The sequence below is a fragment of the Canis lupus genome, chromosome 27 (assembly GCF_048164855.1).
Source record: "Canis lupus baileyi chromosome 27, mCanLup2.hap1, whole genome shotgun sequence".
Taxonomy (NCBI): Eukaryota; Metazoa; Chordata; class Mammalia; order Carnivora; family Canidae; genus Canis; species Canis lupus.
The window spans coordinates 34,388,536-34,396,648 of record NC_132864.1 but is presented as its reverse complement, the minus strand read 5'-3'; the positions used below and the strand labels follow the sequence as shown (position 1 = coordinate 34,396,648).

Genomic DNA, 8,113 nt, shown 5'->3' with positions numbered 1-8,113 from the left:
GTGAAGGTGAGATTTCCACCCTGTCCTCTGAGAATGGAGGTGATTAGTGTTTGGGGAACCAAGTCAATACCAGAGGGATAAGAGGTCAAAAGTATGAAGATGCCCAGGAGAGGAAAGAAGGTTAAGCAAAAAGTGCAGATGAGAGAGGACCATCTAAGGCAAAAAGAATGGACTTCCTCTGCCTGGACTCTTGCAGGTTCCCCGGCACTGAGTCCCTGCCCCTCCACAGGAGAGCTGTCTGAGGAACCTGCAGAATGTTCTGGAGTGAATGGCTGAGGGCATGAGGAAGCTGGATGGATATAGGGAACCTGAGAGAAGATTGATCCTTTCACAGCTCAGGCTCCTGTCATGTCAGAGAAGCCCCTGTGAACTGAATAACTTGTCATCTGCCACTCACCTTAGTCTTCCAATTTGAGGGAGCTCCTCCTCATTCCTCTCTGGACACCACCCAGTTATTCTTCCCATCACAAGCGTCCTATCCTCAGTTGCCCTCTCTGACATTTGGTCACCTGAACAAAGACCTTAATCATGCTGACTATGTAATTCTTGGTGCTCATGTGTGCAGAGTAGAAATAGGTGGGAGTTCTGGTATCCCACATGGTAGGGGCAGGGGGTCACATGGTGGCTACCACGCTCTGTACGTGAGAGCAGCGTCTTCTCTCTGAGATAGACTGGGTAGCAGGTGGTGTTCTCAAGTGCATTTCAGGTCGCAATTGGGCATTGAACGACGAAGGAAATATGACTGCACAGTCTCTTGGGCACCACCATGATATCTGGGGACAGTCTTGCTCCTTCTTTCCTTTTGCTCTTGGGAATGGAGTCACTCATGACATATGGGGTCTTATTCCTCATGACTGTTCAGTACATCAGAATGTATGGAATGGTTATAAATTATTTCCCATATAATTATACCTTATTTAAAATTCATGGTAATGGCTCTTTTCACAGGAAGAAAGAAAAGATGATGTAGGTTTACATATGGGTTGAGAGAAAGACACCATCTAATTTCTATAACCAGAAGGTTATAGAGTCACAGCACAGAAGAGCCTCAAATGGGTGGAGTCATTGCTCCAAGTCCCACTGGAGCAGGGTCAGGCCTTTCTCACGTGTGAAGAAGGTTGGCATCAGTCCCTCTTTCTTGTCAGTTGCCCAGAGCCCCCTGGTGTCCCAACAATTGTGTTCTGTATTTATCAAAATGGTGCTTCACAGTCAGGTTTTTCAGTGACAGAATAAGATAAACCTATTTAAAATTTTTAAATGATAATCATGCTACTCAATTAAGGAGATAAGTAATGAAATGTGGAGAAAAATAAATCATGAAAACAGGTATACTTTATTAAGAAGAAAAAATGGTCCAAGAAAGCCTAAATAGACCAATTTCCTTAGAAAAAATACACAATATAATTAGAAACCCTTCCTCAAAAAGGCATAAAATACAGTCAGCTTCAGAAGAAAAACAAATGAAAATGAAGATACAACAATTCAAAATCTTTAGAATACAGCAAAAGCAGTCCTAAGAGAGAAATACATCTCAATACAAGCATCCCTCAAAAATTTTGAAAAAAACCAAATACACCAGATAACCTCACACCTAAAGGAACTGGAGAAGAACAGTAAATAAAACCTACACCAAGCAGAAGAAGAGAGCAGAACTCAATGAAATAGAGATCAGAAGAACTGAAGAAGAAATCAACAAAACCAGGATTTGATTCTTTGAAAGAATTAATAAGATAGATAAACCGTTAGCCAACTTTATTTAAAGGAAGAGAGAAATTACTTCAATTAATAAAATCATGAATGAAAGAAGAGAGATCACAACCAATACCAAGGAAATACAAACAATTTTAAAAACGTAATACAAGCAGCTATATGCCAATACATTATGCAATCTAGGAGAAAAGGATGCATTTCTGGAAAACCACAAATTACCAAAACTCTGACTGGAAGAAATAGAAAACTTGGACAGGCCAAAAGCCAGGGAGAAAACTGAAGCAGTCATCAAAAACCTCCCAAGACACAAACGTCCAGGGCCAGATGGCTTCCCTGGGGAATTCTACCAAACGTTTAAAGAAGAAATAATGCTTTTTCTACTAAAGCTGTTGTGAAGGATAGAAAGGAACAAAATACTTTCAAACTAGTTTTATGATGCCAGTATCACCTTAATTCCAAAACCACACAAAGACCCCACCAAAAAGGAGAATTAGAGACCAATATCCCTGATGAACACAGACGCAAAAATTCTCAACAAGATACTAGCCAATAGGATCCAGCAATACATTAAGAAGATTATTCCCGGTGGCCAAGTGGGATTTATCCCCGAGATGCAAGGCTGATTCAATACTCATAAAACAATCAACAGGATATATCACATCAAAAAGAGAAAAACAAAACCCTATGATCCTGTCAATTGGTGCAGAAAAAGCATTTGACAAAATACAGCATCCATTCCTGATCAAAACTCTTCAAAGAGTAGGGATAGAGGGAACATTCCTCAGGATCTTAAAAGCCATCTATGAAAAGACCACAGCAAATATCATTCTCAATGGGGAAACACGAGAGCCTTTCCCCTAAGATCAAGAACATGACAGGGATGTCCACTCTGTACAACATTGCTATTCAAAATAGTATTAAAAGTCCTACATCAACAATCAGGCAACAAAAAGAAATAAAAGATATTCAAATTGGCAAAGAAGAAGTCAAACTCTCCCTCTCTGCAGATTACGTGATGCTGTATATAGAAAACCCAAATGACTCCACCCCAAGATTGCTAGAACTCATACAGCAATTCAGCAATGTGACAGGATACAAAATCAATGCACAGAAATCAGTGGCATTTCTATGCACTAACAATGAAACTGAAGAAAAAGAAATTAAGGAGTCAATTCCATTTACATTTGCACTCGAAAGCATAAGATACTAGGAATAACGAGAACAAAAAAGGTAAAGCATCTACACCCTAAAAACAACAGAACACATCTGAAAGAAATGGAGGAAGACACAAAGAGATTGAAAAAAATTCCATGCTAATGGATTGGAGGAATTAATATTGTGAAAATATCTATGCTACCCAGGGCAATTTACACGTTCAATGCAATCCCTATCATAGTACCATGGACTTTCTTTCTTTTGTTTTATTGCAGTTCAAATTGCCAACATATACCATAACTCCCAGTGCTCATCCCATCAAGTGCCCCCTTCGGTGCCTGTCAGCCAGTCACCCCCAACACCCACCCACCTCCTTTTCCACCACCCTTTGTTTGTTTCCCAGAGTTAGGAGTCTCTCATGTTCTGTCTCCCTAATATTTCCCACTCATTTTCTCTCCTCTCTCCTTATTCCCTTTTACTCTTTCTTATATTCCCCAAATGAATGAGACCATATAATGTTTGTCCCTCTCTGATTGACTTACTTCACTCAGCATAACACCCTCCAGTTCCATCCATGTCGAGGCAAATCGTGGTTATTTGACATATCTAATGGCTGAGGAATATTCCATTGTATACACAAACCACATCTTCTTTATCCATTCATCTTTCAATGGACACCAAGGCTCCTTCCACAGTACCATGGACTTTCTTCAGAAAGTTGGAAGAAAGCATCTTAAGTTTGTGTGGAATCAGAAAAGACCCCGAATAATCAGGAGAATATTGAAGAACAAAACCAGAGCCAGGGCATGACAATGCCATATTTCAGGTTGTACTACAAAGTTTTGATCATTAAGACAGTATGGTACTGGCACAAAAACAGACACATAGATCAAAGGAATAGAATGGAGAACCCAGAAATGGGCTCTCAACTCTATGGTCAATTAATATTTGACAAAGCAGGAAAGACTATCCAGTGGAAAAAAGACAGTACTGTTCAATAAATTGGGCTGGAAAAATTGGACATCCACATGCAGAAAAATGAATCTAGCATATTCTCTTACACCATACACAAAGATAAACTCAAAATGGATGAAAGATCTAAATAAGAGACAAGATTGCATCAAAATCCTAGAGGTGAACACAGGCAACACCCTTTTTAGACTTGGCCACAGCAACTTCTTGCTAGATATATCTATGAAGGCAAGGGATACAAAAGCAAAAATATACTATTAGGACTTAATCAGGATAAAAAGCTTCTTCACATCAAAAGAAACATTCAAAAACACCAAAAAGACAAACTACAGAATGGGAGAAGATATTTACAAATGATGTATCAGATAAAGGGCTAGTTTCCAAGATCTATAAAGAACATAGTAAGGTCAACAGCAAAGAAACAAACAATCCAATCATGAAATGGGCAAAAGATATGAAGAGGCATTTCACAGAGGAAGACAGACGTGGCCAACAAGCACATGAGGAAATGCTCCCCATCACTTGCCATCAGGGAAATACAAATCAAAACCACAATGAGATACCACCTCACACCAGTGGGAATGGTGAATATTAACAAGACAAGAAATAACAAATGTTGGAGAGGATGTGGAAAAAGGGGAACCCTCAATCATTGTTGGTGGGGATGTGAACTGGTACAGCCACTCTTGAAAACTGTATGGAAGTTCCTCAAAGAGTTAAAAATAGATGTACCATATGACCCAGCAATTGTACTGCTGGAGATTTACCCCAAAGATATTGATGCAGTGAAACAGCAGGACACCTGCACCCCAATGTTTATAGCAGCCATGTCCACAATAGCCAGACTGTGGAAGGAGCCTTGGTGTCCATCGAAAGATGAATGGATAAAGAAGATGTGGTCTATGTATACAATGGAATATTTCTCAGCCATTAGAAACAATGAATACCCACCGTTTGCTTCAACGTGGATAGAACTAGAGGGTATTATGCTGAGTGAAGTAAGTCAATCGGAGAAGGACATACATCATATGGTTTAATTCATATGGGAAATATAAGCACTATTGAAACGGAATGGAGATAAAATGAGTAGTAAATATCAGTGAGGGTGACAAAACAAGAATGCCTCCTAAGTCTGGAAAATAAACAAGGCATAATGGAAGGGGTGTTGGGCGGGGGGATAGGGTGTCCGGATGAGGGGCACTGAGTGGGGCATTTGAAGGGATGAGCACTGGCTGCTAAACTATATGTTGGCAAAACTGACTCCAATAAGAATACAAAAAAAAGGGCAGCTCAGGTAGCTCAGTGTTTTAGCGCCGCCCTCAGCCTGGGGGGTGATCCTGGAGACCCAGGATCCAGTGCCACGTTGGCTCCCTGAATGAAGCCTGTTTCTCCCTCTGCCTGTGTCTCTGCCCCCCCCCCGTGTATTTTCAGGAAAAAATCAATAAAATCTTTTTAAAAATATTAAAAAACACAAACAAATGAAAACAAAAGAACCTAAAAAAAAGAAAACAAAAGAACCTAACAAACCTTCAGAGATCATAGTTTGATTTGATTATATATATACTTTTTCGAATGTGTGGGTGACTCAGCCGATTGATTCTTTTTTTTTCCATTTGAAAGCAGTTATTTATTAACTAATCAGATTAGAAAAATAATCATGCTAGATACCTTAGTTCATCCTTCTAATAAGCCAATTGATCTGGTCTTCCCTGTTCCCAGCATCTCGAACTTCTTCAAAATGAGTGATCTTTTTCTTCATTCCGTCGCATGGAGAAGATAATTTGAAGGGCCATAAAAAGTTGTTCATTTCTTTGAAATGTTTTCCAACTGTATAGATTTTGTGAATCAGATCCTCCATGCAGATGATACCATATTTACCACTAGATCGGGCAATATGTTACCTGTCAGGGCATTTCTCTTCTTGTTGATCTTACCATAACCATGCTTGTAGATCAACTCATTCACTGACTTCAGGTTTGGGTACACCCTACTGTATATGGTTCCACAATCCTCAGCATGTTAACTGAAGCCTGTTGAGCTTAACAAAAGTGCCATTGAAGACCTGGCAAAGGTGAAAAAGTTGCAGCACCTTTGGAACCTCTGGGCTCACAACATTGATACCTCCGATCCTTTTTTTTTTTTCTGTTTTATTTTTTATTTTCTTAATAATAAATTTATTTTTTATTGGTGTTCAATTTGCCAACATACAGCTAACACCCAGTGCTCATCCCGTCAAGTGCCCCTGTCAGTGCCCGTCACCCATTCACTCCCACCCCCCGCCCTCCACCCCTTCCACCACCCCTAGTTAGTTTCCCAGAATAGGAGTCTTCATGTTCTGTCTCCCTTTCTGATATTTCTCACACATTTCTTCTCCCTTCCCTTATATCCCCTTTCACTATTATTTATATTCCCCAAATGAATGAGAACATATAATGTTTGTCCTTCTCAGATTGACTTATACCTCTGATCCTGATGACAAATGCTAATTTGGGTTCTGCAGGCACAGAGCAGTTGCCAGCTTTTCTTGCCATCCTTGCCATTCGCATCTCAGTTCTGTACATCTGCCTGGAGTCCTTGTAGTAATGCTTAGCCTTTTCATAGATAAGCTTCCTCCTTGCCTTTTGAAGCATCTTTGGGGCAAACTTTTTTTCTCAGATGCTTGATCTTCAACTCTGTGAAATTCCTTTACTTTTTCTTAAGGGTTTCTGGCACAGCAGGAACCCTCTTTTTCTTCTCTTCTGCACCCTCCATGGTTCTAGCCAGAAAAGCGTTTGATTGTCTGATTCTTGTTTTTATCTCAGGTCATGACCTCAGTGTCATGAGATCGAGTCCCACCATGTCAGATTCATCACTCAGTGGGGAGTCTGCTAGAGATTCCCTCACTCCCTCTCCCCCTGCCTCTCCCCCAATCATTCTTTTCCTTTCTCTGTCTCTCTAAAAATAAATGTCATATATATATACATGAAATTTAAAACAATGGAAATTTTAAACTCTTATGGAAATGAAGACAATAGGGATACATACACATGACACATAGAGTACAGAAAAAGAAAGATTGCAGAATATCATGAACTAAAAAAAAGAAATAGTGATTCAAGTGTTCTAAATAAATTATGAACAGTGAGATTGCGTTGTCAGACTAATATATTCAGACCCTATAACCATTATGAATTATTATAGATATGCAGTGGGTTTTCATAAAGATAATTGCTCTAGCAACAGTCATACTAATGAATTAACAGAATCAAATTACATGATCTCGCTAGACCTAGAAAGAACTGTTGTCTATGTGAAAGCAAAGTCCTCATAAAATTCACATAAATAGGATCCCTGGGTGGCGCAGTGGTTTGGCGCCTGCCTTTGGCCCAGGGCGTGATCCTGGAGACCCGGGGTCGAATCCCACATCAGGCTCCGGTGCCGGAGCCTGCTTCTCTCTCGGCCTATGTCTCTGCCTCTCTCTCTCTCTCTCTCTCTGTGACTATCATAAATAAATAAATAAAAGGATATTAAAAAAATAAAGAAAAAAAATAAAATTCACATAAATAGAAACAGAGAAATTTTACAATGATGACACACTCTCTCCCAGACACATAAAACTCAGTCTCACACCGAGGAAAATAGCTAATGGGGAGGTGGGAGGGAAGACATTTCTACCATTTTAGGAATATGCAAATGTGACCTAAATACCATTAAACTCAACATCTTGGGGATCCCTGGGTGGCTCTGCAGTTTAGCGCCTGTCTTGAGCCCAGGGCATGATCCTGAAATCCACGATCAAGTCCAAAATTGGGCTCCATGCATGAAGCCTGCTTCTCCATCTGCCTGTGTCTCTGCCTCTATCTTTCTCTGTGTCTCTCATGAATAAATCAATAAAATCTTTAAAATTAAATAAATAAACTCAACATCTTTCTTCAAGTATTAGAGGGTGCAAGTGAACAAAAAAAAAATCCTGGTTAGGATTCAGCATTGATGAGAATGGAAAGGGAGTTATGTCAGAAGATCCAAATCTATGATTCAGACATAGATACTCTGGAATTGGTGCATCAGTGACAGAAGCAATCACTCAATGAGCACAAAGAACAGGCAATCATATTGAAGATGAGTAAGAGGATTCCATGAGTCTGGAAACTTCTAGAAATAGCTAAATGACCAAGGATGGAGATCCTGGATTCCTCAGAGGTCAGGTGGGAGGTGATCAACCTGGTCCTGCCATGCCCATTCCATGTATTTCAGCAGAAAGAGACCCTGTATCACAACCTGATAGGGGAGATGACCT

The 8,113-nt window shown here is 39.9% G+C and overlaps 1 pseudogene; it reads right to left on the bottom strand.

Moving 5' to 3' along the window:
• Positions 1-5,506: 5,506 nt before the first annotated feature.
• Positions 5,507-6,588, bottom strand: LOC140619067 (large ribosomal subunit protein uL30-like; annotated as a pseudogene).
• Between the last annotated feature and the right edge of the window lie 1,525 nt (positions 6,589-8,113).